Here is a 17,368-nt window from a genome sequence, read left to right on the forward strand (position 1 = left end):
GCAGCTCTGCTCTTAACATAACTACCTTGGCTATTATCTCCGAGGTACTAATCCCAGTGCCTCCTTCTTCTAGTAGTATTCATGATGCCACTCATTTCAAGGCCTCTCCTTACTGTTCCCCTAATCTTGGTTTCCCCCCAACATTTACGCCTTGTCAGGATCATTCTTGGGAGAAACATCAAGTTGCTAAAGGTTTCTCCCTTTCCCCCTCTCTTAAGAGGTATGTTTATAACTTTGACAATAGTGCCAGCTCCTCTACAGGAGTAGGTTGGTCCTGGTTTCAATGGCTGATTTCTAATGAAAAGGGGGCTTCAGCCGATATTTCTGCACTGGCTCAGTTGGTAGGAGCCAAAAGTTGGCTGGCTAATGTTTCTGGTACTGTTAGGGAAAGTGAACGAGGTAATAGACTTATATTTGTTTCATTCAACTCTCTGTTGTATAATGCTACATTGCCTCCTGCAATGGTCTGTGTCCAATCCCCCTTCTTATTCCTTTTGGCTAAGGCCACCTCGTCGGGGATGCTGGATTGTTCTCATACTACCTGTCTCTTATCTGAGTGTTGGAATGGTTCCTGGACTGTAGCAGTGGTTATGAAAATTCCAACTTTTGTCCCAATCCCGGTCACTGCGGATCCTGATAAATTCCCTATTGTTGAGCTACTTAGAGTCCGCAGAGATTTTGGAATCACAGCGGCTATAGTGACAGCCGTGGCGGTATCTGCTGCTGCAGCGGTTACGGCCGGAGTGGCTATGGCCAATCAAGTACAAACTGCTGCCACCATTAATCAAGTTGTCCAACAAACTTCCACCATACTTGAATCCCAAAATGCAATTAATCAACATATTTTGTCAGGGATTTTAGCTGCCAACCAAAGAATAGATTTACTCCAAGCTCAGGTAGAAGAATTGGCTGACTTAGTGCTTTTGGGTTGTGTTGACCAACGTGCACATTTATGCATAACCTCTGTCAGATTTAATGATTCCAGGAATGCTTCCCGCATCATTGGCGAATATTTGGCTGGAAATTGGTCCATGGAAGCGGAAGACATGATCCAGTCTCAACTAACCCAGATAGCTGTCTTGAATAACACCCGTGTTGATCCCGTGACTTTGGGTCAATTCACCGATTGGATATCTTCTGCTTTTTCCTTTTTTAAAGAGTGGGTGGGGGTAGGAATTTTTGGTGCAATGTGTTGCTTCGGTATGTTTCTCTGTTTGTGGTTTCTCTGTCGCCTCAAGGCCCGCAATGCTCACGATAAGGCTATGATCATTAAAGCTCTTGCAGCTTTAGAAAATGGCAATTCACCTCAAGTCTGGCTTGCGCAGCTTAAACAGTAAATCTTTGACATGGTCGTTGCACCCCAAGTTGTTATAACATTGCACTGGGATCGGCATGTCTTTCCTCGTTATTCTCTTAGTGTTGGAAAGCCCTTGCACTCTGCCGGTCTTGCTGCCATTGCACGCAGGTGGGCTTCCACACTAATGCTTCTCTATCGCCTTAAAGTCCGTGCCTTTCTTTCAGGGTGCTGTCAACTCGTTTGTCGTTGTGTACAGCCACAGTTCAGCCTCAGCTGTCCCCCTTCGTCCACTTTCGTCACGATACAGGATGCGAGGCAAGGCACTGCACTTGAGTGATCCTTGAAGTGGACCTCAAGGAGAGCATGTCCTATTGCATGCGGGTTTGATGTCCACGCCCTGCCCCACGAAAAATGGCGTCGGCTGATATGGCTTCAGATCTGGGGAAGGGCCCTCCTTAGGACTGAGCCATACTATGCAGCCACTTCTGCACAGTGGGATAGGACCTCTACTCTCGCCTGTATTGTTTTCAGAAAACAGAAGGGGGGAACTGTGGTGAGCCGCTTCTGCAGATTATGGTCGCCATTGCAGGATGGCGCTGGCTCCACTGTGGTCTGTAACAAACAACTCCTTGTTTGGGAGAGTTGGTGCATGGTTTTTCAGCACCCTGTGAGAAAGTTCCACGTGGCAGCTTCGCATTGGGGCTTGGGATGCTTTATTAAGGCTGGGAGGGGCATCCAACAAGGAATTAGAAGAAATATCAAGAGCCTGAATAAACTGCTGAAAGAAGATTCCTGAGTTGCGTCTTCCTTGCGGGCAAGGGGTCGCGACATTAAGGATTACTTCAAATAAAACCATGCATTTGGACTAAATAATTTCCCCATTTTATCTCTTTACATTTATCAATGCATTAATTTATTGGCTGTTAAGATGGCTATTCAGTTTTTTTTCCTAACATAAAAATAAGTAAAGATAATAGATACTTCATAATCTTGTTCTTTTGGGCTTCCTGATACTCACACAAATTATTTAGTCCCTATTTATTTATATCCCAATTGTACCAAAAGCAATGTATGGCAGATTTTGAGAGTTTTTTGAATACATAAAGATGAAAACTTTTATGTTAATAAGTACATTTAAAAGAAATAAAGAAAAAATTAAGAATAGAAGAGTTTGAAGGAGCCAGGAGTGAAGTAGGCATCTTAAAACACACACTTGCTGGTGATGAGCTGCAAATTTGGCTTCAAGCTCTCCAGCAGCCAGATATTCCTTAAATAGCTTGGGGCTGTCTTCACATAGAAGCCAAAAACTAGTCTGAATGACCTTGAGGCTATTCACCTTGCTTAGTAAGTATAAGAATATTACAAGTAGATAGTCGTTTACACAATAGGTTTGCTACCGAGAAATTGTGGAGATAGAAATTTTGCACATGGAATCATGTTATAAATGCACTGATAGAGGAATCATAATTGACTCCTTTAAAAGAAAACTTATAGGGGAGTCCTATAACATGGAACCAATCTAAGTTTGAAGTGAAATCTGACTGTAAATCGAAGATCCTGCTCCTGAAGTATTCCCAATCTCTTCCTCCCTAGGGAGGCCAGCTCAAGGGCAAAATTCTTTAGTTTGTGACGTGTTTGTTTAGTTGGTTTGAGGTACTAGAAGTGGGAAAAAAATTACTTGCTTTTCCAATAACAAAGAAACCTCTTTGTCCATTTATCTATCCATTTTTTTATTGTGCTTATAAAATCTTTTGCATTCCTCAAGCAACAAAGGAATTCAAGAAGAAAAATTGCACAGTTTGTATTTCTATTTTAACAACATTACTTCCATGGATTCAATGTTCCCTTTCAGTTTGCTCACATTAGATGGGATAATCAAAGTATACAGAGAGATTATTTGGTGCTCTGCTTTTTAATTTTTCTCTATTTTTAGGCAGTTCATGTTTATAATTATTTGAGAGAGCAAAATATTGCAGGGATGTTTATTTATTTTGTCTTTTGTTGAACAATCACATTGTTCCTTAGGTTTCTTTTATAATTAACATTACATTTGAATTCTCTCTGCATTTATATATTTTTTTCTTTTTAATTATTGCCTTAGGATAAATTCCCAGGAATGGGAGTACTGTGCCAAACAGTATGAACATGTATAGTACTTTGCAAATGTTGCCAAATTGTTTTCTAAAAGGAATGCACCAATTTACACTTTCCTCAAGCAGTATCTGAACATAGCAGTTTTTCCCCAAAGTTGACAGTAATCTTGCTCTATCGTTTGTCCATCCTGTTTCCTCACTAAGTAGATGAACTCAAGGTACATGGGACTTTTAACTTCATCTGGAGTGACTGAAGAATCTTGTTTTCAAGATTTTTGTCTACAGACATTATGACATCCACTCAATGAAATATTATGCAGGAATAAGTAAGGAAAAACATGAACACCATAAAGTCTCATGAAAAACTTTCTGGAATTCAATTCAAAAGAAAAGGGAAACTTCAAGGTTTGGGCTTGTCCATGTGTGCTTTCAGCCCCATGCCATCTGAAAGACAAGTGTGTATACTCAGCCTTGTTGCATGCCAAAGACTTTCTTACAACACAGTCTGTTTCCAAGAGTAATACAAATATATTTTTCCAAGAACACTGTTTGCTGCCCAACCATTTCTAGCTACCTATGAATTTCAGAGGAAATGGACCAGATGAGAGACCTATACCTTTTCTGGGTGGGCATAAAAGGCCAATTTGAGACCTCCCCAGATCAATCTATCTAAAAAGATAGGCTATCTATTGATTTATTTTCTTGGTATTTTTCTATCTGGTCCTTGTCTTACTAATTGCAAAACATGTGCTTTTTTAGAATGCTTGACTTTGACTGTAATGTTGACACATATTCCTGGTAAATATTACCCTCTTCTAAATCTATTTACAAATAGATTTTGGGATGAGTTTGATTGTATTTAAACCCCTGTTTTGCCACTAAATTGTGATATTTTGCCCATTACTTAAGCTGGCTTTGACTTGGTTTATTCATCTGTAGAATGGGAATAATAATACAAATAGTAGTATGTGTTTTATAGGTCTGTTGTAAGGATTAGGTTGAGGTATGTAGGACCACATAATAAATCATTAAATAAATTTTCTATTTTGTTGTTATTATATTAGAAATCTGACTTTCTGTACTACACATGTTCTAAAAACCCAGTCACACTAACTTGCTGTGACCTTCATTTCCCCTCCTTGAATTACTATACTCAGGGAAGAGTACACTGTACATTTTGTCACTTTTTAAATTAAGCCTCGATTAAAAAAAAAAAGCTAAAAAAAAATAATACAGAAAATAAAAATAATAATAACAGCTCTGTATCAAAGTATGTATGGCACATGGTATTGTTTTTATGCATTATCTCACTAGTCCTCATTATAACCTTATGAAGTTGGGATAAGTTTTCTTCAGGTGCAGTGACAGATGGTTAGAGAAACTAAATAATTTGCCAAAGACCAAATACTAAGTGACAGAACATGAACTTGAAAGCAGTCCTGATTGTCAGAATATGTGCAGGACAAGAAAGAAAATGTACCTCAGTGTTATTAATGATTGTCTCTAGATAACAAAATTAGGAGAAATGTTTTAAAAATCTCTACACTTGTCTGTTTAAAGCATATTTCTTTGATAATGAGAAATTATTTAAATCAATTTCAAATAAAGATTATAGCACTTATAATTCACACTCAATAATAGTCTTTGAATCAATTTCACAGGCATTTCTACCATAGCCTCCTAAAAAGGAATATGATATTAGAACCAGAATTCTACATTTTGTTAGTGAAAATGTAATATGCACAGATTTTTTTAAAAAATTAACTGTAATCCAACATTAATTTTATGTTGACATCAGAAGGGCTCCTTGTGTTGGCCCTTCATGTTGCTGAGGAGACAGCCCCCACCCAATGTGTTTGCATGGTGACAGGCAACAGAGTCCAAGTGGTAGCAGAAATCCAACCTCCTGCCTCAGAGGAGGCAGGTTTGTCCCTCACTCTTAATCACTTCTCAGAATTTGCAAGGAAAAGAGAAGAAAGAAAGGCCATGTGTGACAGATTAGATTTATGGTCAACTAACATTTACCCTAGGGCTTGCTAGGTCAAAGATGATTCTAGTATTATTCTTTTCATCCTCCAGGGCCAGTGCAAAATAGGTACTATCCATCCCACCTCAAAGATGAGGACAGTTAAGCCCAGAATAAAACAGTGTCCTGGAAACTGCACAGAGGGAAAGTAGCAGAACAGGGACTGGAACGCTGGAACCCAGAATTCTTTTCTTTAAAAAATCTGCCAATAGGTTTGTCACTCCCAGTTCCCAGAAGTAAAAGTCAGTTAGTAATCTATTACTACAATAATTATATGTAAGAATTATCCATAAATTGAATATATATAACAAAAATAATTAGTAAATAAGAGAGTACAGGTCTATTTGCACATCAGTTCTACATTTTATTTGCTGTTTTTATGTAAAAACTAGTTCTTTGATTACCTCTTCAGATTAAAATAGTGTTTGCAAGGGCTGGGGTTGTGGCTCAGCAGTAGAGCGCTTGCCTAGCACATGCAAGGCCCTGAGTCTGGTCCTCAGCACTACATAAAAATAAATAAAATAAATGTATTGTGTCCAACTACAATGAAAAAATAAATACTTTTTAAAAAGTTAAAAAAATAGTATTTGCTAAACCTATTGTCCCCCCATGCTGTGAAAGTTGACAATTCATTTAGTAACTCAGAGAAAATAAATATCATCTACAAACAAATTGTTAAACTCAAAATATAACTATAACTATAATCACATTCCATGGGATATTTGTTAATTATTCTCTCCTCGGAGGTCTTTGGAAAAGTAATGATAACCAGTTCTGTGACCCATCTCTAAAGCTCATCATTTTTGATGCTTCTGTCAATTTATTATTTTATATGTCTGTCAACATGGAGATTAAATGTAGGAGAATGTGGACGTATATTGCTTTCAGAACTTTATGAGGATAAGGACACTTAGACAATGGAATGTGTTGTAAAGATTTTTTTATTTTCCAACAGGCTGAGCCGTCATTTGCCTGGAATGGTTTAGGACAGTTCCGCTTGGAGGCAGGGCTATGGACTCATTAACCTCCTAGCCCTGCAACTGTGTCAATCTCTATTCTCACCATGCTGTCAATCAGATACAGCTGCCTCTAGTTTCATTCTGGTTGGTTTCAGGGTGGCTGTGTGCTCTTGCAATTTTCTGTGTTGCAGGAGAAAAAAACATCTTCAATATGTGTTTATTGCAGGGCATGAGGCAGTGTGCATGGTTTCTTTACCAAAAGTCTCAACATAAAATGTATCCAGAGGCAGGTGGCGCCGTGGCCGCGGCCCAGGCCGGGCGGGTGGCGGCGGCGGCGGCGCGGCGCTGCGGCCTGCTCGCGGGCCGGGAGCGGCGGGCGGGCGCTCAGGCGGCGGGCCGACGGCGGAGCGGCGCAGCGGCGGCCCGGGCGGGCTGCAGCGCGGGCGGCGAGCGGGGGCCGTGGCCGCGCGGAGCCCACCATGCCGGCGCGGGCCTGAGGCGCGGCGAGCCAGGGCCGAGGCGAGCCAGGGCGCGCCGACCTGTCGCCCCGCGGCGCCCCGGCCCGGGCCCGATGAGCGGCGGCCTGGGCCTCTGGCGCAGCCCGGAAATGTCCGGCAAGCTCGAGAAAGCAGACTCCCAGCGCTCTCATCTCTCCTCCTTCACCATGAAGCTGATGGACAAATTCCACTCGCCCAAAATCAAGAGAACACCATCAAAGAAGGGAAAGCCTGCCGAGGTGTCTGTGAAGATTCCGGAGAAGCCTGTGAACAAAAACCTGAGCTGGCTGGAGGAGAAGGAGAAGGAAGTCGTCAGTGCCTTGCGCTACTTTAAGACCATTGTGGACAAAATGGCTGTAGACAAGAAGGTGCTGGAGATGCTCCCGGGTTCTGCCAGCAAGGTGCTGGAGGCCGTCTTACCTCTGGTGCAGACTGACCCTCGTATCCAGCACAGCTCAGCCCTCTCCTCCTGCTACAGCCGAGTGTACCAAAGTCTTGCCAACCTCATCCGTTGGTCTGACCAGGTGATGCTGGAAGGCGTGAACTCAGAAGATAAGGAGATGGTGACAACTGTGAAGGGAGTCATCAAAGCTGTTCTGGATGGAGTAAAGGAGCTGGTCAGGCTGACCATCGAGAAGCAGGGGCGGCCATCTCCAACAAGCCCAGTAAAGCCTAGTTCCCCAGCCGGCAAGCCTGACGGCCAGCCTGAGCTCCCCCTGACAGACCGAGAGATGGAGATTCTAAACAAGGCGACAGGTGTGTCTCCGTCAACTGAGCTGCTCCCAGACTCCACAGATGAAGAGGTTGCGCCCCCCAAGCCTCCTTTACCTGGCATTAGGGTGGTTGATAACAGTCCACCAGCATTGCCACCCAAGAAAAGACAGTCGGCACCGTCCCCTACCCGGGTGGCTGTGGTAGCCCCCATGAGTCGGGCCACCAGTGGCTCCAGTTTGCCTGTTGGAATTAATAGGCAGGATTTTGAGGTTGACTGTTATGCACAGAGGCGACTGTCAGGGGGCAGCCACTCATATGGCGGAGAGTCTCCCCGCCTCTCCCCCTGCAGCAGCATAGGCAAGCTCAGCAAGTCGGATGAGCAGCTCTCTTCTCTGGACAGGACAGTGGACAGTGCTCCCGGAACACAAGCTGTGAAACACTAGATCACTATGATCCCGACTATGAATTCCTCCAGCAAGACCTCTCCAATGCAGACCAGATACCTCAGCACGTGGCCTGCAACCTTAGCCCGCTGCCGGAGTCCTTGGGGGAGACTGGGTCTCCATTTCCCAGCCATCCTTTCCAGCTGCCTCTTGGAAGCTGTCCCCAGTCTGAGGGACCCTCTGCCCTGGGGCGGCAGACAGACACACCACCTGCTTTGCCTGAGAAGAAGCGTCGGAGCGCAGCTTCCCAGTCTTCGGACAGTGCTGGCTGTAGGGCATCCTATGAGCGGCACCCCTCGCAGTACGACAACATCCCGAGGACGACCTACAGAACCCGTCCCTGGCCCCAGCTCTCCCCTACACGCCCTTCGCTGCTGTCCTCCCCTTCCAGCAAGGAGGCTCCTCAGCCCCCATCGAGTTTGTGGGTGATTTTACTGCTCCCGAGTCAGCAGGGGATCCAGAGCAGCCACCTCCTCTACCAGAGAAGAAAAACAAACACAGTAAGCCTCTGTCGAGCTCCATCAGGAAGTGCACTGTGTAAGCCAGAGCAGAGTGGGTTGGGTTCAGGTAGTTCAGGCATTAGTCTGAAGTGAAGCCAGGGGCCTGGGTGTTTCATGAAAGGATGGCCACATCAGGGAGCCCTGTGCTCTCATCACTGATGGTTCTCAAAGCTCCGTAAGTTGACCTCTCCGTAAGTAAGTGGTCTCTGTAAAGTCTCACACTGGTCCCTTCCTGAGTGCTTGTCCTCTTCAGGTGTAGGCAGTTGACCTTTTGGCCTGAAGACACAAGTGTCGGGGCACACAGGACAGGTTGCAGCAATATCTGTATAAAGTGAGGTGGATATTTGAACAGAACCTCCCTGGTGCCCACGGGGTGGTTTTCTAAGGACCCCCGTTTAGCAAGACACCAGGTGCACCCTGGGTGCACAGTGTCCTATCTGCAGATGCAGGACCGCATGCTGATAGAATGACCTGAAGTGGCCTGCAGGAGGGGCCGAGGATGCCTTGAGAACCAGATGTTTTAGTAGAAATCACCAGCACTGGGGTGGATCTAAAACACTGAATACTTGTGTTTGGATATTTTCCAACTGAAGATTTGCCATAGAATTACTAAGCAGCGTTCTGGAAGCTCTGTTTCCTCCCAGCTCCCTAACTGTTGCACATCGCAGTCACCAGTCCCTCTGCCTCCCACTTCCCTGGCACTGTTCCCTGATTTTCCCTGGCAGACCAGCTGTCACCATTTTGATACATGTGGCCACAATGGTCCCAGGATTCCCTGGCCTGGGTGGAAGCATGCCACAGAACCCTACAAACTAAAATAGGGTCCATTCCAGAGTGCAGACCAGAGCACCCTTCCTCTAAGAAAGGAGGAGGGGCTTGGTTAAAGTAGCAGGGCTGCCTTGAGCCAGCTGGACCTTGAGAGGAGGCCGCTGTGAAGGTGTGGCTTCCCCACTCCTCCCAGCGGAGGGAGAGCCAGCTCTGTGGGGCTAGTGATGTCATTCCCATCTGTCCTGGAAGCCTGCTCATTAGAGACCAGGGTACTGGTGAGGGGTACACAGCAGCTATGCCAGGAATGTCCCCTGGGTGTCTCCCTCAGCACAGGGAAGCCTTTAAGGAACCCTTGGCCTCTCCTTCCACCCACCCTACCTGCAGCAGCATCCCCTTATGGACCCACCCCTTCCTTTCCTGAGAGTCCCTGGGACTCAGATATAGGGCAGGACTGCATCCCTGCAAATTCCACCAGACAGACGGTGTTGCCTGGCCAGGAAGCCAGAAGCCTTCCTCTCCGAGCTCTGAGAACAAGTATGGGTGGTGATCCTTGGGCAAAAATCTGTAGAGAAGGAAGGGGAAGAAGGGTGGCCATGGTTCCTGTCAAGCGGTCTCAAGAGACTGAAAGTATCTTTCCCTGGGGCCAGGCACTGTGTGAGGTGCTCTCCACTGTGACTGGAGCACTTCACCTACAGATCTTCAGAAACCACCCTAGGTGTGGTGTCCTGAGCTAAGTGTCACAGCTTGGCTCTCAAGTCCTGGCCACCTGAGAAGACAGGTGTCATTAGCTTAGTCCTGGAGATGAGGGAGCTGGCACAGTGTGAGGGGTGATGGTTCTTGGATGGCAGCACACTCCAAACCCTCCAAGCCAAGGAGGTCATCCAGCCCTCCTCCTTCAACACCCCTCCAGTTTTCAGTAGTGACCCTATACAGTCTTTTCTGTGCTCTCCAAAAGAGTCCCAAACTTGAGGTACCCCAAGGCTTAGTCTTGGTCCAAAATCTGCTCTGTTCCCCCGAGAGGACCCTTGGAGACTTCCAGCCTGTGACGCTGTTAAAAAAAAAAAAAGCATCTCACAAAATTGCTTTGAAAAGGTGGGCACGGTGGCACACACCTGTAATCCCAGCAGCTCGAGAGGCTGAGGCAGGAAGATCTCAAGTTCAAAGCCGGCCTCAGCAAAAGTGGGGCACTAAGCAACTCAGTGAGACCCTGTCTCTAAACAAAATACAAAGTAGAGCTGGGGATGTGAAAAAAAAAATGTATCCAGAGACAAATGCACTAGTATATTGAAAAGTGTCCAAATACAGAGGATTCTTATTATTTCTCTTTGCATATAGATGAACACACAGCTTTGGTATTCTCAGGGGGCCTAGAAGTTGACTTTGTCCAAAGGAATGACTGCTATTTTTGCACTTTCCCTCACATTATTTCTCAAGACTTGAGGGAATTTAAATGTGACTTACTTGGCAATGACAAGTTTCTGTCCCTTCGGTGCCTTCCAAATGAGATCATTTACACAAGTCACTTCTCCATAGAGAGACAGTAGCATTTAAATGGAATTCAGATTTGGAGAAAGGGCAGGGTGCACCTTCCTCCAAATGGCTACTTAAAAAAATTCATTATTAAATTTACAGTACTCATGCAATGATTCATTTAAATATGTTTTCTGGAAAAGACAAGGGTCTTTTAAAAGAATGTTGGTATTATAAATGAAGGACTAGAGGATCTGCAAAGTTAATGATTTGGATATAGTCTCCTGGCAAGTTGATGGCATTACCACAATTAGAACCCAGATCACTGGTGTCTTAATCCAGAATGCAGCCTGTCCCCTCTATACCATGTGTTAGGCCAGATCATACACATTGCTGAAGGAATCAGATACTAGCAATAAAATATCTTACATAAATACTACTGAATTTTTATCATGAAATATAATTTTGAAACAAGGAAACATATTTATAAAGTACTGGTAACTAATATCTGTTATTTCTGATGATCCATATAAAAGTTTTATTATTAATGATTTAGCAAAATTGGCCTGTTCCCTTGTGGAAATCTATTGGAATGGAAACAAGTAATAATAGAGCCAAGCTAAAAATACATAATGAATAAAAATTCAGAGACTATTGGCAGAGTTATTTGCCCTCATAGAAATAACAATGAGGGCCTGAAAGAAAGGTCAAGATTGGTTGGAAGCCTACTACTTTACACAATGAGCAACTAATGAATGTTTTAAAAATTGATTAATAAACTCATAGTTAGGAATTTCTCATTTTGTAAGCTGCTTTTACAAGTATTATAAAAGAGTTTGTGCTTTTTAATGTATTTGTATGTATTTATGGAAGACTAACTATATTTTAAAGGAAATCTTAACAACTGTGAACAAATTAAATCTAAGTATTCCAAATTCCCTAATGTTTATTTAAAACTTAAAGGAGTTCTACAATAATTATGTTAAGATTGAAGCTAGGACATTGTCATACTATTATTCTATGAATAGTAATTGGCTACCCCTATTTTCTTACAATATTTATAGGAAGTTGGGTCAGTATTTCTAATGAGAATGCAAGAGAAAATTAAAATCTATATCTCATTTAGCAAAATTATAATCTTACAAAAATTATAACCTCCTGTCTCACTCATGCAATCTTTCAACAAACATTTATTGTGTGACTCCAATGGCAGGCAGAGCCAAAGTGCCCAGATGTGTGTTCTGGTTTTCTGTTACCTAATTAAGTGGTCTTGGGTCACGTGTTTCTGTTTCCTCATTTGTAACATGGAAGTAATAATGAAACCTATTTTTATTACATATTGAATGATTAACTTCAATAAACCCCTTAGAAGAGCATATGGTAAGGGGAAAAAACCACTCATTGTTATTATCACATATTTGGATAAGAGGTGGAGGATAAATAAGACAGGTCTCTACTCCCCTGGAAAATGAAGGTTATGGGAAAGTAGTCTTTAAATAAATACCTGTATAAACAACTTTTAAACTAAAACTATGTTGATTGCTAAGTTAAGCACAGTATAAATAATACAGCTCAGATCTAACATCACTCTCAATGTTCACATGTAGTTTTCTTCTGCTATTGCAACCAAGGGAAGCTGCACTGCACTTCACTTCTCCACATCCTGGTGAGTCTTGAAATCTTCCACGTTTCTATAACAAATCACACACTTTCAAGTGAATAAAAAGTGAAATTTTCTATCAGGAACATTATGTTGGGCAGACATTCTCTTGGAACAATTCATTCTTCTGTTTCTCTTCTCATTTTCCATGATCACTTAAAGTTTCAAGAAACAATCCTAATTTCATTTTGCTACATTCCTTAAGGCACAAATCTCTGGGATGCTCCAGGGACCTTTGTCTGGATAATGAGTACTTCTGGGAAGAAATGAAAAGACCAACTGCCAGTGTTTGTTGAAGATGGGTTCAGTTGTTCTTCACAATATGCAACAGATGGCATTGATAGACTGATGAGTAGGAAGGAGGAAACCTACATACCATCTACTCAACCACTGTTATCTCACTCTACAACAGCACATCAGAATCACACAATTCATTTCTTTTTCTAAACCTTCTTAGTCTTTTAGAACTGAGCTGATTTGGACTATCTGCAAAATACTAAGCAGACATAAGAAAAACTTGTATTGCATTTTGCTTTATTGTGCTCTGAAGATAATACTCCTTTTTTTTTAAACCAAATTGACCGATTTGTGTAAACCTGTTTATTGGTGCCTTTTTTCCCAACAGTTTATATGATAATATTATTTGTAATAAAGCATTTTTAACTAAGACATGCATTGTGTTTTAAAGATATAATGTTATTGCATACTTAACAGACCCAATATAAACATAACTTTTATATGCACTGGGAAACCAAACATTTTGTGACTTGCTTTATTACAACATTCCCTTTATTGCAGTGGTCTGGACTGAACCTGTTATATTTCTGTGGTTTGCCTGTACTCCTAAATACACTTGGTATTTTGGCCCCAAAATATCAAAGATGATGGAAGCACAGATTTTTAATTCATATTTAATTAAATGTAGACATTTTATATTCTTCTCTAGATGAGCTGTTCTGCAGACAGCTCATCTAGAGAAGGATATAAAAGAAAGCTGTCAAAGAATCTTCAAGTGTATTTAAGAACATGTCGTTAGCTCTAGTGAGAGGCCACAAAATGGAAGCATTCCATATTGTTTAACATAAATTTAGCCACTATAGAGGTGGTATTGAATATTCAAAAATCCTTTATATCTTCTTAATGTACTATATTTACAATGCTGGTTAAGAAATTCTGAGATGGAAATCTGTTCTTTATTAACTCTGGCCTTGTATGTTGGTCATCTCTTTGCTTTTACCTTCTGTTTTCACACCAAGAATACTATGAATTCTTAACTCTGCTACTCTTTCCTTCTCTTTCTCTTAAAATACCATGATCATAACCTTAGGGCCAGAATCTCATGTATTCACACTTGGAGTCTGGCAAAAGCTGCTTCTGAATATCTGTTTTTATCCAATTCTAGTGGATAACTTCAATACATCATTATTACCTTTTTGCTCACAAACTTCAGAGGACTAGTGGGTGAATTTTAAATTCTTAACCTGGAACTCTAGACTCTCTCAATCTATTTCGTTTTTTTTTAATTCTTTTGTATCATTAGTTGTTCAAAAATATATTTCATTTTTAACAGTAGTAGTTAATTATGCATTTGTTTTTATTTAATTTATATCATAATGAATATCCCTGAATCTACAAAGTCATGTAACAGAATAATAACATATCACCAATAACTTACCTATGTTCTTATGTATCCTAAATCAATTCCACTTCTTCTCTCTCAGTAGTCACCACTCTCCTTGAAATGGGTTTTTACCATACATCACTTTTTAAAAATATTTAGCATGTTTATGTACATGTAAATAGGCCATTTAACTCCACAAAAGTTCACTGTACTACACTTTGCCCTTTGTGACTTGCTTTAAAAATGTTTTCCTTGACAATGATCACCAAGACTCATCTGTTTTTGCATGTGGATATAGTTGATTAGTTTTTTTGTCATTTACTGTCACATTTAGAAAATATACCACAATATCCAAATATCCATTTACTTGACAATTGACACTTGATTTTTTTATTTCTCCTTATTATTACTACTTATTATTACTACTATTATTTTGCCATTATCAAAGTGTCTGATGTCTACTGCAAACTTTCATGAACATGACTCGTGGAGAACACACTTGCTGTGGTTTCTCTTGAATATAGGCATTGTGTGAAACTGTTCAGTTTTAAGTTGTGCCAACAATGATCCTGGTAGAAACAATATCAAGTTGTGGAATGGGTAAAAATTTAATAAAAGAACTATTATGAGACAATTAAGCATGTGAGGAATAGCAAGAGCAAGGAAACAAAACTATTCCTAGCTTGAGGAAGAAAAGGGAAGGAGTTTATATAAGGAATCTCAAGTGAGTAGAAGCAGCTATAGGAGAGGATTACTGAACAGAGATCTAGCTATCAGTAGAACAGAGGTAACAACAGCTGAGTGAAAAAAAGGAGCTGATCTCACTAAGAACCCTGACCTGACTCTCTACCTTTCTGGTCTTTCCACAGTCTCTCACCGGCTGAACCCAGCTGGAAGCCAGGACTCAGGTTACCCACTTTTGGAGGCTATAAAGCTCAGCTTCCAAGAACACAAAACAGGACGAAGAAGGTTCAGACTAGAATCAGAGGGGTAAATGGGTATGTGCAAAATTTATATATTATACAATTCCATCTTGTTTTCCAAATTGTTTGTACCAATTTATACTTCCACCAGCAGTGTGCAAGAGATTAGACTGATTCAAATCCACGTCCATATTTGGCATCATTAGACTTGTGAATTCTGACAACAGCTGCAAATGATACCTCCTGTGGTCTTCCTTTGCATCCCTTCAATTAAAGGGTAAAGCTATTCTTCATGTTTACTAAACAGACACATTAACAAAGTTCCCAGTCACACATTATAGAACTTAAGTTTATTTTAAAACTTATATGGAAGAGCAAATACCCAAGCTAGTTCTGAAGGAGAAGGAAAAGGAGTGACTTTCTTTTAAGATATAAAGGTTTATTATAAGGCTATAATAATATATTGACCAAAGAACTAGAAAAAGTAGCCCCTCAAACAAACATACACATGTAGGGATTTATTTAAAAATTATAGAGTTAATGGGCCAGGTCACTGAGGAAAGGCACAGATGTCTACATAACAAGCTGAAAAGAATAACTATTCATCTATAAGTAAAAAGGAAAGCATATGGCTATTTCATACCATACAAAAAAAAAAACCTCTTCAGATGATTTAAGACCTTGAATTTTAGAAACAAAATCTTAGAATGGTGAGAATAAAATATCCATGAATACCCCTTCTGACCTCAACTAAAGAAGGGTTTCTTAAATATGATACAAAAAATATTAACCATGAAAGACTACACTGATGTGTTCAATTACTTTAATAAGACTTTTTCACTTAAAGAACAGGAAACAATTAACAAGGCCCTAAGCAACTTAGTGAAACCCTGTTTCAAAATAAAAACTAAAAAAGGGCTGGGGATGTGGGTCAATGGTTAAGTGCCTCTGTCTTCAATGTAAGAAATTACAGGGTATTATCAAGAAAATATGAAGATCTTTAAAAAACAAAACAAAACAAAACAAAAAATCTAATGGGAAAATGGACAACTTACCTTTCTTGTATATTGTTATGACCTCATTTCATGAATTATCACCAGCCCATAATTCTTGGAGGACTAGAATTATGTCTTAGTCATCTTTGTTTCCTTATCACCCAGCATTCTGCCTGGTAGAAAGAAAATGTTCAGTGTATGTTTTAGTAAACTTTTTCACTGATATGACCAAAAGACTTGACAAGAAAAATTTTAGAGGAAGAAAAGTTTGTTTTGGAGCTCATGGTTCACAGATCTCAGTCCATAGATGGCTGACTCCATTGCTCTGGGCCCCATATGAGGCAGAATATCAGGGCAAAAGGGCATGGTAGAGGAAAGCAGTACAGGAAATCAGAGAGAGACTAAACTAAACTCTCAAAATATAACCTCGAAGACACATCTCTAGTGACCAGCTATACCCTGTCTGCCTACATTCACCACCCAGTTAATCCCTCTCAGGTATTAGGTAAAGGCTCTTCATAACCTAATTATTTTTCTTTAAGCTTTCTTGCATTATCTCACACATGTGATTTGGAGGGACACCTCATATCTAAACCATAGCAGTGCATGTTTATCAAATAAACATTTCAACTTAAATACTTCACCTCTTATATTCACATTACTAACTTCTACCCACTCATCCTTGGAAGTCCTGCTTACTCTTTTACCTTGCACCATAAAAGTGTTTGCAACCCCTCACATTTATCAGTTATTTCTTTGGAAATATCAAATTGTATTACTCCATATTCCTACATCCTTTTCCTGATTCTTAACTGTTTGAGAGCATGGCCATACTATATACTACCTGGTAAAACTTTATGAGATGCTGAACCAATATTGAGGATTTGGCATAATATGTGGTATAAATTTCCAGCATCCATCATGTTTAAAAATTGCAGAATGATCTGAGAAATATTGGTTTCCTAGTCCATTTATAGCAGATAGCACAGGCTGGTCAATTTATAAATAGAAGTTTTTATGGTTCATGGTTCTGGATATTGAGAAGTTCAATAGCATGACACTGGAATTTGGAGAGGGCCTTCATCCTGTGTCATTCCTTTGTGGAAAGCAGAAGTCAAGCAAACATATGAGAAAGAAAGGGGGTCAAACTAGCCCTTTTATTGGGGACTCACTCTTGATAATGGCATTAAGCCATTCATGAGAGTGGAGCCCTATGATAGAATCACCAAAGTAATACTGTTTCAATGGAAATTATATTTCAACATGAGCATTAGAGGGAACATTCAAATCATAGCAATTGGTCACTACATTATGATCTTTCCTAGGTTAGGCAACTAAGATGAGGTTGAAAAGGTTGGGAATGTACTCTGTAAGATATACTCATTGCACAGAAGGAAAAATA

General features: G+C 40.9%; 1 pseudogene; it reads left to right on the top strand.

Annotated features, from left to right (window-relative positions):
- The first annotated feature begins 6,857 nt into the window (after positions 1-6,857).
- LOC143389480 (rap guanine nucleotide exchange factor 1 pseudogene) lies at positions 6,858-8,570 on the top strand (annotated as a pseudogene).
- The last annotated feature ends 8,798 nt before the right edge of the window (positions 8,571-17,368 follow it).

This window comes from Callospermophilus lateralis, unplaced genomic scaffold (assembly GCF_048772815.1).
Source record: "Callospermophilus lateralis isolate mCalLat2 unplaced genomic scaffold, mCalLat2.hap1 Scaffold_63, whole genome shotgun sequence".
NCBI lineage: Eukaryota > Metazoa > Chordata > Mammalia > Rodentia > Sciuridae > Callospermophilus > Callospermophilus lateralis.